Source organism: Lissotriton vulgaris, chromosome 12 (genome assembly GCF_964263255.1).
Source record: "Lissotriton vulgaris chromosome 12, aLisVul1.2, whole genome shotgun sequence".
Lineage (NCBI taxonomy): Eukaryota > Metazoa > Chordata > Amphibia > Caudata > Salamandridae > Lissotriton > Lissotriton vulgaris.
In genome coordinates, this window is record NC_141700.1 from 666,262,802 (window position 1) to 666,282,301 (window position 19,500).

A 19,500-nucleotide genomic window follows, 5' to 3' on the forward strand; every position below is an offset into this window, starting at 1 on the left:
GCTTTACAAAAGACATATCGATTGGACTTTAGAGACAAAGATTAAGAAAGTTTGAATGCTTCCGCGAAACGATTGCAAATTAAAGAGCTGATTAATACATTAAAGCGTTGGGGTGAGTTAGAACGATGGAAAGACAAATGGGCTAAAAAGAAAGAAGAGATGCTTGTAAATGCAGGAACAACATCGTCCATGTATCCAGTGAAAGAAACAGATGAAGAGACAGTGACAACTGAAATTATATATCTAATGGAAGAGGTACCAGGTGGTGGATATGTTCATGTACCCTGGAATAGATAGGATATTTTGTCTTTTACAAACGACTTTCCAAAATTGCCATTTAAATGGTACAGACAAGTATAAACGATTGTGATGGTGTCAAAGGTTTTGTTAAAAGATTTGGATGGTTTGCTTGATATTGTGGTTCCAGCAGATTTGTGGGTTGAGTGTTAGGTTGCAACAGATCGGCCTAAGGAAGAAACCCAAGAAATCCAAAAACAGGGGCACCGTCAGATGAAGAAATGAAAAAATATAATCAGGTCATCACCTATTTGAAGGGAAAATCTTCACAAAAGCAGACAGATTGGGATAAAATAGATAACACAACTCAAGAGTCAAAAGAGTGCTTCTCTTTTCAATGAGCAGCAAGGGAAGTGGAAGTAGGATCCAGAAGATAGTTTCAAATCTGCAATACGGCGTGCTTGAGCTTACTGGTGCAACGCTATTGAAAAAACAACCGTAAAGCACTCAGCGCAGCCGTAGGAATTTGAATCCGTTGAGTTGGGCAATTCTGCATTTACCGTCGGCAAGCCGGGTCGCGGATTGACAGAGCTAGTCTGGCTTGCCGACGGTAAATGCAGAATTGCCCAACTCAACGGATTCAAATTCCTTTACGGTTGTTTTTTCGATAGCGTTGCACAAGTAAGCATTTACTTTTAAGTTGATGTTAGCAAGACAAGAGTTAGAATTGAGTGATGAATTCCCTTTATTTACAGTGAAAGATTTGCCAGTTGAATTGTTTAAGGGAAGAGCAATGAGACAGCCAATAGTTCCAGCAAATCAATTGATGACAATAACCGATTATCTAGTGCTTGATTATTGCAAAGGACTGGCTGATGTGGCACATTCTGTGTTTTATCAGGTTGGAGAAGCTGCATCTACAACACAGCAAGAACAAGCACACAACCTAAGTCCAGGTGAGTGAGTCCTGGTGAAGAAACATGCAAGAAAGTTGTGTTTGGAACCACGTTGGCGTGGGCTATATCAAGTGATATTGGTGACAACAACAGTAGTGAAGTGTGGTGGCTTACCAAATTGGATCCATGTAAGCCACAGAAAAAGAGTCCCAACTCCACTAAAAACAAATGAAAGAGATCAAGAAAAGGCTGAAAATAACAGAGTCAGAGAATGATCGACCAGAGTGGGCATCAACTACTGGATCTCAAGAAATTGTTGAAACTTGTCAAGGAAGAAGAACAGCAGAATCAAGCTCAAGCACAAAAGAACAAATCTATCAAAAGAAGTTTTGAAAGTTGTCCTGAATCTGGTGATTCTGTACAAGTGAAAAAGGCAAGAAAAGGAGATATATGGCCAAGAGGAGTGAAAAGACTGAAATACAAGCTGAATAAGAAAGTTCCAAACGCAATAATAGAAGTATCGAGCCAAACCGAACAGAGTGATTCAGAAGACAAGACAGCGCGAAGAACAAAGAGAGCAAGAGTTCTGAACAAAAAGTACACAGCACCTGAATGGTGATATGTGGTGACTGAAAAGGTCGGGCATAAGGATCAAAGCCAAGAAGAGACCGATACAGGATTGAGTCAAAAGGGTTGTTATGACCCACCCTAAATGAACTGTCAAGTAAATTAAGGGTGTAGAAGATTGAAAAAGAACACACAATATGGGTGTATAAATACTTAGTTGGAACTAAAGTCAAAGCTGTTTAGATAGATATAAAAAAAATTAAAGGGGGGCAAAGAAGCAGGCTTAAGAAGTGCTTTGGATAAACTATACTCTTAAAAGGTTTAGGTTTTTATGTTAGTTTAGGTTTTTGAATTGATGGCAGAAATAAAACAACAGCAGACTGGATGTCAAAATCAAGGTGGTAGACGTAGATGTGTTAAGGGATGCTTCTTAAGTATTTTACTACTAATGTTTGTCTGTTTAACATGAATTGTTGTAGTGACTTATTTCCTGTATCCCACTAGAAGTAACATTACTATGAAGCCTTTCACGCCAACCCGAATAGAGAACCCCCACACAAATTCAGAGTCATAAATAATGACAACCTCAAGCGAGTTAACATCATCCAGACTCTTCCCTCCCACAAGCCGGTACGGCTTAAATGCGTACTGCTACCCTGCAGATCAGCCAGAAAACAAGCCTCCGATATCTACGACCTCATCCAACACAATGAGATGGATATCATCATCCTCACGGAAACTTGGCTTAATCCCTCTACCACCCCTACCCTAGACCTCCTAGTTCCTCCTAGCCATGACATAATTCATCTTGACAGAGCGAAAAAGCAGGGCGGTGGCCTAGCCTGTATACAATGGAGCACACACTTGGTTTCCCACTCTGAGTCCACCATGTCATCCTCCAGTGAATACCTCTGCCTCAACATCTCAAGTAAACATCCCCCGGTTTTCAAACTACTTACATTCTATCACCTCCCCCCTCCCCCCCCCCCATCCCCCCCGTGGGACAATCTCTCCTTTATCTAACAAATAATGGAAATCATCTCCTGCAATGTCGACTCCTCAGTGTCCCAAATATTCCTCTGTGATTTCAACCTTCGCTGGTCTAACCCCAATGACCAAGCTGTAACCTGCCTTAAATCATTCTTATTGGATCACAAGCTGATTTAATACGGAGACCAGCCAACTCAACAAAGGAGAAATTTTTTAACCCATCATCTCTAAAGGAAACACCATCACACTGGATACCGTTACCCCTTGCAATTGGTCCGACCATCACAACATCTTTTTTATTAACAGTGAGGTGTCCCTGAGGAAGGATCAACTGAAGAAATTGAAGCTATGGAAAAGGAACCTCAGAAATATCAATACGGCTGAACTAGCAACCCACTGTAAATGTGCCCTGTCTACCCGGGTTGACATGTCAGAGGTTCATGTACTCACTGACTTCTATAACTCTACTATCTCTAGTATAATGGACTCCATTGCATCACTTCAACAAAAAAATGCTTCTACAAAAATCTCCAAATCTTGGTTCAACCAACTTAAATTTAGAATGTCGCAACTTAAGGGTAGTTGAATGATCCTGGAGATCCAAACCATCCTCGGATCAGCTAACAGCCCTTAGATCAATTAGTATTTCTTATAACAAACAAACCAAGAACGCTAAGGCCGACTACTTCAGATCCCAGCTTAATCAAGCCTCTAATTGCCACAAGAAACTTTTTGAAATTGTTAAACAACAATCGGTGGAAGCACCCAACTGCCCTGACCCAAGAGTTAGCCCACCTTCATGTGACGAACTGGCTGCTTTCTTCAATGAGAAATCAAAATATTGAACTGGAATCTAAGAAGGCTCTTATGCCATCCTATTGGTTTGCGCCTCCTCCTGCCCCCTTGGAGAGGCTCAAACCATTTAGTCTGAGCACCAAGAACAATGCCTCATGGGGCACCTTAACAAGATTCTTCAGAGTATCGACCCATCTAATCAATTCAGCGACAAGCTGCCACCACCCGTCTTCAAAGAAATCAAGGATGTTGTCATCCCCTTAGGACAAAGATTGTCAATGCTTCCCTGTCACAAGGCACAATCCCTGATTGCCTAAAAGCAGCTCAGGTTTTACCTATTCCAAAAAAAACTAATGCAGATAGAGCTGACCTTAACAACTTCCGCCCTGTCTCCAACATCCCCACTCTGGCCAAATTCCTAGAAAAATGCATTCAATCACTAATCTGTGCTCAAATTGAGATTTTCCAACTCCCGGACTAACATCAATCTGGCTTTCGTGGTGGTCACAGCACCGAATCGGCACTCACTCATGTGCTAGACCAAAATGAATCTTGCCTCCTAATCCTCCTTGACCTTTGATCTGTGTTGGACACTTAATCACGACAACCTCATATCCATTCTGGAGCACAGGATGGGCCTTTCTGATCTGGTGTTCCAATGGTTCTCGTCCTTCCTTCACCACAGATCCCAAAGAGTCAAGGTAAATCAATCTCTATCCCAGCCCTCGTCAGTCTCCCTGGGAGTCCTACAAGGGTCCGCCCTATCTCCCATAATCGTCAACATGTTCTTCGAACCATTAGCTAATGCACTAAATTCAACAAATATTCTTTTTCATATGTATGCGGATGACATGCAACTTGACCTGAAAATCACCTCCCCTGAAAACCTCATATCACTCAACACTACCCTAACGAATACTCAAAACTGGCTAACCGAGAACCACCTCCTGCTCAACACCTCCAAAACAGAATTTCTTCTCAATTCTTCTCCGAATCACACTCCCAAGTTAGACTTCTGGATGAAGCACCTCACTGCCTTCAATTGCTCCCACCACATTACAGGGTCAGCCACATCTCTCTGAATCACCCTGGACAAGCATTTGAACATGAAGAATCATATTACTAAGGTGTGCAAGGGTGCTAATCAGCTGATGAGGCTACTCAGGAATCTCAAACCTTTTCTTCCACGAGCTGACTTCAAGCAGGTGGTCCAATCGCTTGTTTTGCCGAGGCTAAACTATGGCAGTGCTAAGCTCTGTGGCCTCCCCAAATATACCTTGGCCCCAGGAAGGGCTTCATTGAATGCTGTTGCCAGATTGATTGCTGGTTCAAAAAGAAATGCTCACATATCCCCAGTCTAAAAATCCCTAAATTAGTTGCCCTACGAAGCAAGAATACAGCTAAAGATTGCCTGCTTGTCTAATAAAGCTCTCCATTTCAAAACCCCCAGGTACCTGGCTCAAAAGCTAGAATTATCTGGATGATAATAAAGCCAGAAGATAGAAAGAGAAATTACTATGAAATAGTAAAAGACATAGATAAAATTAGGATGAAACAAAAGAAAACTACTGCTTATTAGATAAAAAAAAAAATGAGGACAATAGGATTTTTGGGTTCGTTTCTTTGATGGCTCAAATCGCCATCAAAGGGGGATTGATGGCTCAAATCACCATCAAAGGGGGATTGATGGAGCAGGGTTTTCGTGAAACAAAATCTGCTCTGCTTAAATCTCCCACTGTGTAGAATAATCATTAAAAAGCTAATTGTGTGATACTAACCGCTTTTGAATTAACTGCGCATGCGAGAATAAGAACGTGTTAAAAGCTTGGGGTAGGCTGCAAAGCCTACACATGACTAATGCAGAAACTAATGACTAAAGGGCTGCAAGTTTAAATCTCATTAATGCTTTTTGAATATTGTGGAAGCTATTAATATTGCGAGGCAAAACACTATTAGAAATAAACTTGTGTAAAGTTATGATTTTCACGTTGTATTTGTCTTTCCTAAAAAGTAGTTTTTCTGTGCTGGAGAGAAAAGCCTCACAAAAATCTAGTTTGAAATATTCACCACGGTACGAGGAATGGAGAGTGCCTAATCTTCTTTAATTCGAATGTTATGATGATGAAGTCAGGATTTCAAGCTGGAAAACAAAAACATTGGCTTTTTTGACCACTTTCGCCTTTCATGAAACTATCCTCCCTTCACCATTATGCACGATATCAGCGGTTTTTCATCTTTTGATATCTGTGGACCCCTACTAAATCATTTTGAAATCCAAGGATTCCCATCCAGTCCTTGTTGGAAGTTGGGGACCCCATGGCTAAAAAACGTCTAGGATTTTAGCATCAAAACAATACTCACTAATCTAAAACCAAGTACACACTAAACAAATTCTCAAATATTTAAATATTTTAATTTAGAATCAAATATAGAAAAATAACTCAATTTTTGCATACCCTTTATTCATGTTAATATTATTTAATTTTCTAAAACTGTAGTGAAACCCATGAGTATGCCTCACGGACCCCCAGGGGTAATCGGACCACAGATTAAGAACCACTGCACTATATATATCCAGCAGGATGAAAGTGATTACTGTACACTGGTTAATTCCAAAATTAGGAGCAGGGACAAAAGAAGAAGAAATAGGGGACTCCCTGGATGTATCAGAGCAATTACAAAAATGTAGATATCGCTTATCTGATACAATACCTTATGTACATACATTCACTCTGAGTCTGACTGGAGAGTGAGATATAGCCCTAATTAAGCATACCAAGAATCATTGAGAAGACTGCATAGAACGTAATAATAGCATGACAGGACTGAAAACAATCTGCACTCCTCCTACCAAATCTGCATATAAAACCCACCAGGGAGAAACGCAAAATCTCAAACTCCTACACCAGTAGAACTGCGCACAGATTCTACCCAAAGTAGCAGAGTAAATTCAGATGCCCTCTTCACATCTGGATGTTCAAAAACGTTCAAAGATACACCTCAATCAACTCCAACTGTAACGCATTAAGTGGCACGCCAAAGGATTCTACGATCCAAAAGCTGCACACATAAATACCTTTCACAGAAGCAGTTGCTGTGAAGTCCCACAAAAGACTCTCAAATAGCTAGCAATGCTTTGTCACGCTAGATTCCATCATGAGAGAACTTACAGCAAGTAAACAACTCACTGGAGCAGTAGAAGATACACTAGCCAAAAAGGCTAAGGCCATAATCTTTGTGCAGAATGGCACAGAGTCCAATGGTTTCTTTGATTACGAAGAGGCAACTATTTTGCCCACTGCAATTAATTGGACCTTTAGAATTCACAGACCCCAGTCAAGGCTTCTTGGCATTCACCCACAACAATAAGACAACCCAGCTGGGTAAATAGACATGTATTGCCACCGACTTTAAGGAATAACGGCCTTGCAAAGAGAGTTCCAATTTAATGTTAAGGAAGGAAAAGGAACAGCCACCAAGCAAACATTATGGGTGTAAAGGTACTCAACTGCATGGAACATTGTCGTAAACAAGTTAGAACGTAAGCTTGAAGTTTGTTTTGAATAAAGTCCTGATCATCTGAAGATAGTCAGCACGAGCAAGATGTAGACCGTGAAAGGGTGATATGTTTAGTTCCCAGACGCCAAGAATATGGCCCAAGATAGTCTCTCACCATTTGAGGTCTAGCCAAAAGCTACCAGCCACGTTCTGAACGAGCTGTAAATATCGTAAGAGATAACTAAGGAGACACAAATTAAGGACCTTGGCATAATCAAACCTCCAAGACAAATTGGGCTTACCTAAGAGTTTCAGATGTGTCAGTGGGATAAGATACAGAATCTTTTTGACAGTGCAAAAAGAAAATGGAGCAGCAAATGTGCTCATCTATTGGGCAAACCCAAATTTCTTCAAAACAAAAATCAGACGAGGAGGAGCTCTCATAGAGGTATAGATACTTGAATATACCCGATCTTCTGAAAATGATTTTAGCATTATCAAAAGTACCTTCCATACAATGGCTACATCTTGGAAAAATATTAATGCTTTTGGCCAAGGGGACACCTGCAGCATCGACCACCCCCATTTTTTGTGTTGATTCACAGTCAAATTTCAGATGAAAGGCAAGCGTCATAGGATAATACTTTTTAAAACTCAAGTTGAATAAAATTAAAGTTAAGGGTCAATAACACAAGTGAAGTCGTACCAAAAGGGAAATGGCATTGTGAACAGAGTCCTTCCCAGCCAGAGATGGTCTGGCATCATCCATATGAATAAGAAAATCAAAACAAATTGGGAAATTAAGTGATTAACTTTGTTTAAGGTCTTATCATAGGGTCCTTAAGTAGGTTCTCTGTGGCCAACGTTTTCCGTGTAAACTAGTTCACTGGGGCTAATAGTTTTGGTTCCAGTAAGTGCAATTCACATCTACATGTGCCGGGCAGATAACATGCATACTGGCCGAAAATACGTATATAAAACGTTGGTAATGCCCTATGGCATAAACTATAAAACTCACAATTCATTAACATAACCACCCAACATGAATACAATATAGCACAATCTACTGACCGCTAATCTCCACAAACTGAACAAATCTCCAGACTATTATGGAAACGTCAGAATCGAATGAAAAGATCACACAAGTAGTTTGACAAAGCACCGCAAAACCATAATGACAGCAGTGTGTGCGATAAATACATGCCAAAAATATTACCAATTAGCTTCCACGAAGAGCTGGACGCATCTACCCTTTGCATGGGTTTAATAGGGACTTCGGACATGCCAACCAAGCGCTATATTTTGCAATAAAAATGGGGTGATCTTGTGCCCAATATTTTACATTGAGGATTTGGCCAGGTCCAATGCTAGAGGTTTCCCAAACTGTGTTCTAATGGGACCTGCATCTTTGCCCAACGCGTTAATGGCAGCAGATAAACACTACCCATTATTTTTAAACAGCTGGGTGAACTGTACCCCTAAGGCCTTAAAATAAGAGGGTCTGAGCCAAACCCAACTATTTTAAATGCTTTCCGAACTGTAGTTGCACAGATCTCAACCGATCAGTTACAATGATGTTCTTGGGCATCAAAGTGCTCCAACGACTTGCATCTTCCATTGAAATGCACAGATTTGGAAGGTTATTGTAGCAAGCGCGCATTTTCTGTGTACATGAACGTTGGAAACTTGGACGGTCGCGAGAGCAGGAACGAAACGGTTCGCTGCACTCCCGAGTACTTTAATGCAAGATTGCGCTTAGGTGGGGGCAGCTGCACTGTATCATGTTTCCACGAGGAGGACAACTATCTCAATGCTTTTCAATAGGCTAAGGGAAAGCATGTCCATTACCGATTAGGCACGGGCCGCGCCCTGTGCATTTTGGTGACAGTTGGAAGGAGGCCCGCCCGTACCCTGCCGCAATGTGTGTAGGGAGCTGTCACCTCTCTCTCACCCGAGCGCACGCCCCCTTGCAGATCCACCCCACTAAAGCGCAGGTAATGCCTCTGCAAAACCACGAACCATACATCTCCTCCTCTCCCGCAGCCATCATGTAAAGCGCGACCCTGTCCTCAGCTTCCACAGCATGTGCACTCACCCCACATACAGCCGTCCAGCTCGCTCACTCGTCCATTGTCTGCCCACAGCTCCCCCAGCGATATCCGAGGCAGCACGGCCCCTTCTGAGCCTCCGGCCGCCACTTCCGGGGTCGGGAATCGGCAATTCCCTAGAACTCCCTTCGGAAACACTCGGGAAACCTCGACAAAGAGGACGGACGAACAGCCTCTTGTGGATGAGTGTGAAAGGAAACGGCCATATTTGAAATGTCAGTTCACGTGCGAAGATGTATGAGATAAGAAGGCTTAAAGACAAGATCTGAGTGTATTTAAACGGCGTTCATAGTTTGGGTAGTAGGTGCCAAAAAGTGCAAGTGTGTAGGTTACTTAAACATGGAAACTACTCATATTTACAGATTAACTGTAGTTTTTTTTATACAAAAATTATTTATTTTTAAAATGACAAAGTGGGCATATACATTATTACCCTTAAATAAATATTATAAAGTTTATTCACTTGCAGCCAGTTAGTTTACTTCAAAATGTTCATTATTGTGAAACTGCCACGAATCTTCATAGGTTACAACTTCTTTAGTGAAGGACACTTTGACCCTAAGGTCCATGAATACAAGTGGGGAGATTTTGGCAAGAGCAGTATAGGCTGGTGTTTGCTGGAGTCTACAGTAGAGTTACTACAATACAGTTGTAAAGAGTGGAGTGGCATAGAGTAGAGTGGTGTAGAGTAGATTGGCATAGACTGGAGAGGTTTACAGTAGTGTGACATAACTGGTTTGGGTTGTGATATAGAGGACGCCACATATTTACTTACTATTTCAATAATATTTGTAGCTTCTGAACAAGTAAAATGCTTTATTTCAAATCAGCCAATTTATTTATCACAATATTTTTAAATGGATCAAGTCGATAACAGAGTCTTATGTTACTACATTTCTACACTGAGGTCATCAGTTCATGTACTCAACAGATCTGCAGTTCTCTGTTACCTTGAAAATCGTTTTTTTTCCTATCTTGTCCAAACATTTTGCTACGTAAATGAGAAGGTGGCAATGTGCTGAGTTGGCAAAAGGGGAACACATTTGGGATTCTGTTCTGTAACCCATGATTGATGACACCTTCCACATTATGAAAGCCGGAATTTGATTCAGTATTAACTTCAGCACCCACCTTCTTACACTACACCTTTTTATTTTTTTTCAAATAAGGTTGTCTGCAACACTCCCGATTCAGATGGGAGGCTCCAGATTTTTAAAGCCAGAAATAGCTTTATTTTACCTACCTTGCAACAAAAATTGTGTTAATTTCAAAGGAAGGCAATGGGGAAAATAAAGTCTTCTGATCATTTAACACTCCCTGTTTCCTCTTCTCAAATTTTGATACGTATGAATGCCTTATTTGCGACACTTTGAGTGGCACTTTATTGCAGTACAAAAAAAGCGGTTGCATGTATGTGGTGCAAGAAATTACATAAATTAGTGTCGTTTGTTACTGTAGTTCGCTAAAAATTGCCTTAAAACTACTGCGACTCTTCTAATGTACTTATGCTACCTCACTTACCCATATCAAATTTCTAAGAGGATTTAACTGGAAATTCTTGTGGCAATGGACTAAATTAAATACAATTCACCTGACTGGAAAGTCCCCCATGGTAGAGGTTTGGAAGTAAGTTGCCAATGAGAAAAAAATTAACTTATACTCAGCTGAATTTTGATTTAAAAATGTTGACAGGTATGCAGATGCAAGGCATTCTTGTCAGCAGTTGACCTGTTTAGTAGGGAGCGTTTAGGGAGAACATTGGGATTGTTATTTCTATAAAATGTCTCCTTTAGCCATCAATTATTAGAGTAATGTAAATGTAAATGTATGAAGCTTATATAGCGCATGACTTACCCTTGGGCATCTCCGCGCTTGCTTAGGGAACCCGTCCTGGTATTCCCCTGTGAGATAACCCTTGGCAGGGTATCAACAAGGTGAAAGCCAGGCATCCCACCGCGAGGGGCCGATGTGGAGATTAAGCAAGCTATTGCCCAGAGTCGCAGAGTGTGAACCCGTGAGTCGAGAAGGCACCGGAGCGAGAATTATCGAGTCCGTGGAATTATTGAGCCCAAGACCCGCCGAGGCGGGGAATTGAACCCTGGTCCAGGGCCGAACTCAAGCTCCAGGTCTGCCGCCTCTAACCCCTGAGCCACACTTCTCCACAATAATGATATTAACATGTTTGTTACATAGTGCTTCATACTGTACTCTTGCCAATTCCAAGTCCCTAAAATAACAGATTCCAATATTATGCAGTGTAATGGTACCAACTTTGGAACAATGGAATGCTGAGTTGGCCTTGCTGAGATGTGAACTTGTGAGCTTTCAATCACTGTATATAGAAGTAGAAACATTCAAATCTCTGGGCCACACTGCCACTTAATTGAAGACATCTGTTTTCATAGACTAAGCAAACAAAACATCACACACAAAACAAACACTTTGAGCCTATCAGCTCTCAAGATTTCTGATTTGGTGCGTGTGAGTAGGTCATCAAATACTGTTTTTACTTTACATTCTGACATTTGTAGTTCTGGGTTTATAATGGGATAAATACACCTAAAAGTAGCATAATGCAAAGAAAAAGAAACACCTGGCTTAGATGTAGTGGCATAGTGATGATTCAAAGCAGCTTGCAATATGGCAGTTACAAGGGGAGAATCAGCACACAAATGCTATATGCATCAAAACAGTCATGAGTTATAGCTACCGATAAAGTAGAACATGACGCTGGAGCCTAGTCACAAAGATAAACATAAGCATACCCATGTAAGTTTACTCATACACTTTGCTGTAAATTTACTACTTAGCCAACACTTTGTAGTTTAAATTTACTACAAAGTGTAGTTTGCATGTCACTACCGCCTCAATTCAGGGAATGGAGCCTAATTAACGAGTGTAAAGTTACTGCTTGTAACTTTTCATACAAAGGATGAGATCTCCTCTGCTGGGATGGAGATCTCTCTATGTTAAAGTGTAGGGAAACGTTTACAGGTTTATTAAAGTTTTAAAAAATAGCAAACTTACTTTAAAAATACTTTTAAGATACATAATAATTTAAATTAATGAAAATTTTTTATTTTAAGTGTAGAACAAAAGAGAAATTTGGAATTAAGAAAAAATCTAAAACATTATCAAATTTATTTTGAATTACATGTTTAATTAATTTGAATATATTTAGATTACAGTTTACATTTATTTGCTTTGTAATAAAAAGTATTTGAAATTATATCCGGTATTAAATTACATAATTTAACTATTTATTAAAACATTAAAACTACATTAATTTTGAAATTTATAAAGGCTATTAGCATATTTAATAGTAGACTAATAATCATGTTCTATTTATATATCGTTTTTTTTATTAAATTCAATGTATTTTTATTATTAAAATGTTAAAATATGTAAATTTAATGTACCATTATTTCCTATAGGCTTTTATTTTAAGTTCAAGCTTCCATTTCTATAGGAAGTTGCAGTACCAGTGGTTGGCTATGTGTTGTGCTGTACCTAGGCCAGCTCTGTGCTGGAGCACATTTACGACTGTTTTGGTTCCTTTGTGGCTGTAGTAAAAATAGAAGCGCAGTTTGCGAATATCAGCTGGCTTACTCTATTTGGGTGGGTGCTTCTTCATCACTATACTCTTCCCTAGCCCTCTCTTAACCCTCCTTACTCTCCCTCACCCCCTTCCCATTAGTAGTAAGTATCCCCCGTTTTCTAGTCACTCCTCCCTGCCCTCCCACATTTGCCAAAATGCGTGTGGAGAGCTCTGCAGTCAGGGTGGGGATCTCCGTACATAAACGATGGGAGAGGAGCAGGGCCGTTTCTACCATTAGGCAAGAGTAGGTGGCTGCCTAGGGCGGCAAAAGGGCTAGGGCGGCAAAAGGGGGATTTTGTTTTATTTGCACCTACGAAAGTAAAGCTAGGCGGCCGCCGAGTCTTGCGTAATGGTAGAAACGCCTCTGCGCACCAACAGCACCTGCCCCACGGACCCCTCTGCGGCCCTGCAGCCCTGACGAAGCAGTGTAGCATCTCCTGCTGAGCCCGCCACCCACCCCGAAGCAGTGTGCTGGCCTGCGCTGGTCGGAGAAGCCGCCCTACTCCTACATCGCGCTGATCGTCATGGCCATCCAGAGCGTGACTGCACGGCGCCTGGCGCTGGGTGAGATCTACCAGTTCCTGCAGGCGCGCTTCCCCTTCTTGCGCGGGGACTGCCAGGGCTGGAAGAACTCGGTGCTACACAAGTGACAACCTCTCGCTCAATGAGTGCTTCATCAAGCTGCCAAAGGGCCTGGGCCGGACCGGCAAGGGCCACTACTGGACCATCGACCCAGCCTACGAGTTCATGTACGAGGTGGGTTCTATCCGGTGGCAGCCCTGTGGCTTCCGGCGCAAGTGCCAAGCGCTGAAGCCCGCCATGTCCAAACTTCTTGCTCTCCACAGACGTCCCGACGTGCAGACACATCTACGCTGTGACAGTGAGTGCACCGATGACTGCACTGAAATGCACATTGCCAAAACTGAAACACAGCAGTATATCAGAGGCCCATCTCAAAGCGTAGATCATAGAAGCCGAAAATAATACACTTTCCGGTACTTGACTTTACCATCTAAGGCACCACTACCTTCAATGAAAACAAAACCAGTACAGTGCTCCCACCTTGAAGATGGCACAAATGTTCACCGCAGTGCCGCTAAAATCTGCGTGGTCAACGGCCTGGGTTTTGGGGCCTTCGACTTCCAGGCGCACAGACCCTGCTGGGTTGCCACTCGGGGCTACAACTCCATGGGCCTGGAGGGGATCAGCTGCGCCCACCACATGCCCCCTAGCCCTGGCTCCAGCTAAATGGCCAGCTGCCCCTCCGGGGGGAATACATGCCAGAGAGCAGCAGCAGCCCCCTGCCCTCCTTGCCTGCCCTGGCCAGCGCAATGGACGGCCACTCGCCTTATTCCAGCCCTCCGGTGCAGTGGAGCTACCAGGGGGCAGAGCCTACATGAAGCAGCAGCCCTTGCCGCCTGGTGGTGCTCCTGCGATGGGGGTGCACTCGGGGTGGTCCCTTACTCCCTGGACCAGGGCTACCTGAACCAGAACACAAGGGATGAGCTCTAAGGTGAGCGCTGCCGTTAGCTAAGCAGGTTACAGCTGGAGGTGGGCGAGGAGTCTTGTTAAATAGTTTTGCTTTTGCACATTGTTTTTTTTTTATCTACAGGGTCTCTTCTTCAGCAACCGGACTATGGTGACAAATTCCTCTGCGCATGCATTTATTATCTTGTTAATTCACACATCCATATATTCATTCCTGGGCCCATTTGTTAATGCATTCACAATATAGCCATGCAATCACTTCTCGTTTAAATGATTATTTTCCCATGAATTAATTTATTTGCACAGTTTATTCTTCACTTCTAACATTCCTCTGTTCACTCACAGAATAATCCATCTTTCCAGCCATTCATGGATCCATCTAATCATTCATCGATTTCTTTCATGAAAAATTTGGCTGTGAGGAGGAGTTATAGACTAAATTTAGCACTCGAACACTACAAAGATTGTTTCTTTACAGTGCGACCCGCCCTTATATACATTTGTATGCTTTGATTCTAAACGGATATTACATTATTTTAAATACTTAGATTCTGTTTATAGCGAAAAGCAGACCTTTTGCACCAGCTAGCATCAGGGTTCCACATGCCAACAAGTAGACCCCGCTTCCCGTTTGATCAGCAGTGTGGTCCTGGGGATACCCACTTATAATCCCAGTACCCCTGTTCCTTCACCTGACAAACTGCTGAGCTCTTAAAATACTCCTCACATGCACTCCACATCAAGTGTCGTGTAAAAATGGGCTTTTACAAGAAACTGAACATTAACTTCTTTATAGTAATCTGGTGTGTTAAAGAGAGCGGATGCGGTAAAATCACGGCAGCTGAGCAGGAGACCCCGATTTGTAATCCCGGATCCTCATTTAGCCAAATGTGTGGCACCCTGAGCAATGGTAGATGATAACTATATCAGGTGCCTCAGTGAAAAAAACAAGCGTTGGCAAAACCACTAGGTCTGGCCTTGGAAGATGGTGCAAGTTACTATTTTTGTTGTTTCTGGTTTTGAAAACGAAGTGCACTTGATGCCTCTGTGGTATTTACGATTCAGAAAAGGGGGTGGTGATGAACAGAGTGTCTGAATTAAGCAGACCACTCTTACCCAGTCCAAAGATCAGGGCTTGATCCATCACCGTTATTTATCTCACTGCACCATCCCAGCTCAGAACCTGGCTATATGCAAATCAGTCTGTCCCTGGCCCAGTGCTTCATGGGAACAGGGCAGACTAAACTACCAAGCCAATTCTTCACCAGAAAGGAGACAAGCTACCGGGGACCGGTTTCTGGCATTTCAGCTGTCTTCGGCCCGGCTTGCTTGAATCCTGATGGTGCAGTGAGAAAGGGACTCATGTCTGAGTATACCCTGCCACACCTATAGTGGCCAAAAACGATTCAGAAAAGGGGGTGGTGATGAACAGAGTGTCTGGTCTTTGGACTGGGTGGGAGTGTTCTGCTTAATTCAGATACTCTGTCCATCACCACCCCCTTTTCTGAATCGTTTTGTCCACCATAAGCGTGGAAGGGTATACTCAGATGTGAGTCCCTTGCTCACTGCACCATCAGGATTCAAGCAAGCCGGGCCGAAGACGGCTGAAATGCCAGAAACCGGTCCCCGGAAGCTTGTTTCCTTCCCAGTATAAGAATTGGCTTGGTAGTTTGGTCTGCCCTGTTCCCATGATGCACTGGGCAAGGGACAGACTAATTTGCATGTAGCCAGGTTCTGAGCTGGGATGGTGCAGTGAGCTAAAAAACGGTGATGGATCGAGCCCTGGTCTTTGGACTGGGTGGGAGTGTTCTGCTTAATTCAGATACTCTGTCCATCACCACCCCCTTTTCTGAATCTGTGGTATTTAAACACAAGGCTCTATTGTGCATCCGGGTACATAGTTCTGTGAGTGTATGGCTACCGTAACTCTCTGGCCTGGGCCTTTCGTTGAGGTTGCTTGCAGGACTGACTGTAACATAGAAAGGTTCCACAGTAGAGGGTGTGCCTCTCTAACCTGGATGACAGGGGGAGAGAGTGATGGCAGTAAAAGGGAGAGGGGCGGCATTTTTCAATTCTCGCCTAGGGCGGCAAAACACCTAGAAACGGCCCTGGAGAGGAGGAGATGATGACCTCCGCATGTAGGTTTGTGAATAGCATTTTGTATTATATTAGTAGTACTATTGTAGTACTAAATACATAATACAAAATACAGTTTGTGAATATGCCCCATAATGTGGATGCTTGGCAAACATGCTAGTGAAAACACCATAGTGAGTCAAGTAAAACAGAGGAAAGCCTTTTAGTGCCAGCCAAGAAAGCACAATTTGAAATAGACCCACATTAAACTCAGAAGTTTGTCGAATTCCTTCAGGCTTACCTGTGGCCAGGATGTTTTTAGCAGCAATAATGGCTCTAAAGCCAAACACCAACTGGCTTGTAAGCCATCTTCTATTGTGAGCATATGAAGACCCTTGTGAGTAGAGACTGGCCCCAACCTTTGTCTCCTACCTGTTCTTGCATAGGTACCTTTTGGCCATACACTCCCCACAATGCAATCTGGTGCTGGAACCGAGGCACACTTTCACTGCTGCACACCGCACACTTCATCGGAACTCTATGCTATTGTCTCTCTTGACATCCAGGGCTGCTGCATACAGAGGCTCTTTTCTTGGAAGCCGCCAAGCCTCAGGTGAACTGTAAATGGAGCCAAAGTTCACACAAAGATCACAGACTCTCTTGATATCGAGGACCCTGGACATTGCTCTATGATGTGGGCTCATCAGCATTTTGTAAGGTAAATATTTTGGACATCTAAACAGCAGTCCAGCTCCAGTGCATGCTACACTGGGGTGTAGGTAGCAAACAGGTAAATACGCTGTTAGCATCCATTAGATATGTCTCATATGTCCCGACCGGTCTCATCGCTGTAAGTCTGCACCTGTATAAATTAAGGAAACGGTACCTTCTACACAAGAAATAAAAGCTCAATAAAGAGCAAGTATTAACTACTAACTGAACATCTCTGCACCTTTACATCTAGAAAGTATAAATACAAATAAATGCTGACACCCAGAGAACACGCTACCAGCTGAGTTGATTTGAATGAAAAATGCCAGACTCTGCAGGATGCGGATATTTATCGAAAATGTGTTAGTGTAACCCGGGATGCGTTATACTTTGCAGGGTTGAAAAAGTTTGGTTTTAGCACATCTTCTCTAAAACGTGGGTATGGGAAAATCTGCAACCAAGCTAGTGGAATGAGATGAGATCACGGCAGTAGAGAGGCGTTGCAAGACTCCAGCAGAGTGGGCAGTGAACACATGAGAGGTAAACAGCTCAGCAGAGCACGACAGAGGAAATAATATAACATCTTTTGTTTTTTTCAATATAGCAGCTTTTGTTTTTTCCAATCATAGAAGGTTTTCTGGAAATATAGCAATGAAATTCAGGGGGGACTTTGAATGTTTTACCTCTGTTGTCAGTAGAGGTCGGACTCATGTGCTGTCATCAGAATCTAGTTTTGCATTAGCACTGTCTGATGGTACAGACCAGTTACTAAATATTGACATTGATACCAAATGGTATGAATAAGAACAGGATTTGGAACGATTTAAAATGCTCAGCAAATTGCTGCTCCGAGAGCGATAATTGCATGGCGAGGAGTTGGTGTGAGCAGCATCCATTCTGCTCCATCGCACTTTGCTCCTCTGAGTTGGTCAACGTAAGACCATGCCTCTTTGATACTGCTGAGTGCTTTTTCCAGCAGCTGTGTCACTACCAAGACACCTAGGTCACCACACATGGTGACCCTATTTCCACCCTTATTTAGATAGCAACTAGGGCTATGTTTCTTTGAGTATTTGCGATAGTTGTTATGCACTGATTTATTACACAGTCACTTTGTTACATTTCTGACTGATTTTGAGGCAGAGAAGAGGAGCTTTGCAGAGTTCTTTCACCCCCACAGCAGTTCAGCTGGAGATTTGCCAGAAGTACGTGGAGAAGTGTCCCAATGCTCTCTCAGAGTCTGTAGAGTATCCTGGTGAACTTGGGAATATGCACCACTTTCAGATTTCCCTTGAATTATTCCACCATGCCATTGGCTTGAGGTGATAATGGAGTTCTCGTAGTGGCAGAACCCAGGGGTTCAACAAAATTGTGGAAATCTTTCCAACTAAAAGGAGGGTGGTTGCCTGCATTTATTCTATGTAGAGAACGTGATGTAGAACTAGTATCATAATTTCAGCCGCAGAACTGGAGAGTTTCACAATTTTAGAGAATCTGAAAGATTTAGTCAGGATTGCAGTAGACATTGGGTTCAGGTGACAGGGCAAAGAAATCAAGACACCAACCTCCCAGATTTTGACAGGCAGCAAAGACATTACCCTCTTGCAATTTGCTGTACTTTATCGTCAGTTCGGAAGAATTGCAAGATAAGGTAGATTTGTTTTTATACAAGCAGAAAAGTTAACCTCTAAACTTTGTGCCAGAAGTTCCCCTAAAAGAATGTTGCCAGGACTTTGGAATGTGTTTGATTCTCTTCACTAGTTACTACCCAAACACCCCAAAAACACAGACAGAATGATATGTGTGTCCATCTATAGCCCTCACAGCAGTTTGGTATAAAAGGAGAAAATGCATTGTGCACAAAGGAACCTGAAAAGTCAAAAATGTCATGTAAAGGGCTTCTAAAATTGAGGATCACATTGTACATGATACTATCTTTTCACCCACAAACTCATGAATCATTGCTGTCTGCCACTGATTGCTAGGCACTTTACATGCTGCAGATCAGGTGCCTAGGATTTCACCCAAATACAAAATGTGGTCACCACAAAGAACTTGCATTTTCACTGAAAGAGAACACCTATTGAAGAGCAAATTGGTCGTTTGTGCAATTTGTTTCTACCCTTAATCATATTTATCTGGGGAAGACACAAAACTACGTATAATGCAACATAAAAGAATGATCAACTAAAAAAAGGAAATTGTGCCATTAGTGACAGACTTTTAGAACACAACCAATCTCAAAATGACATAACTTGTTAAGCTACTGAAGTACCTAAGTGCCTCCCATGGTGGTGGCACTGTGACATCACTAAATACTCAGAACTGGATCGACTGTTTTGACTCCATTACCAATGGCAGAAATACCACTGACCAATAGAATTCACTTTTCACTAAATAAGCAAGTGAACTTTCTGCTAACACCAAACACTCTAGATCAGTGGCCTCTCACCTTTTCAGTAGTGAGAGCTAATTCTGATCAGGCAAAATCATTGTGAGCTACTAAAGGCTGAGCAACTCAAGAATTGTCTCACTG

The 19,500-nt window shown here is 42.4% G+C and overlaps 1 protein-coding gene and 1 pseudogene across 1 annotated transcript in view; one reads left to right on the forward strand and one right to left on the reverse strand.

Annotated features, from left to right (window-relative positions):
• Positions 1-9,201, reverse strand: part of ZDHHC7 (zDHHC palmitoyltransferase 7) — a 281,602-nt gene extending 272,401 nt beyond the window's left edge. Inside the window, exon 1 of the mRNA XM_086945852.1 lies at positions 9,079-9,201. The gene's annotated coding sequence lies outside the window, so the exon portion shown is untranslated. The remainder of the gene's footprint in view (positions 1-9,078) is intronic.
• LOC147677971 (forkhead box protein F2 pseudogene) lies at positions 1,405-14,201 on the forward strand (annotated as a pseudogene).
• The last annotated feature ends 5,299 nt before the right edge of the window (positions 14,202-19,500 follow it).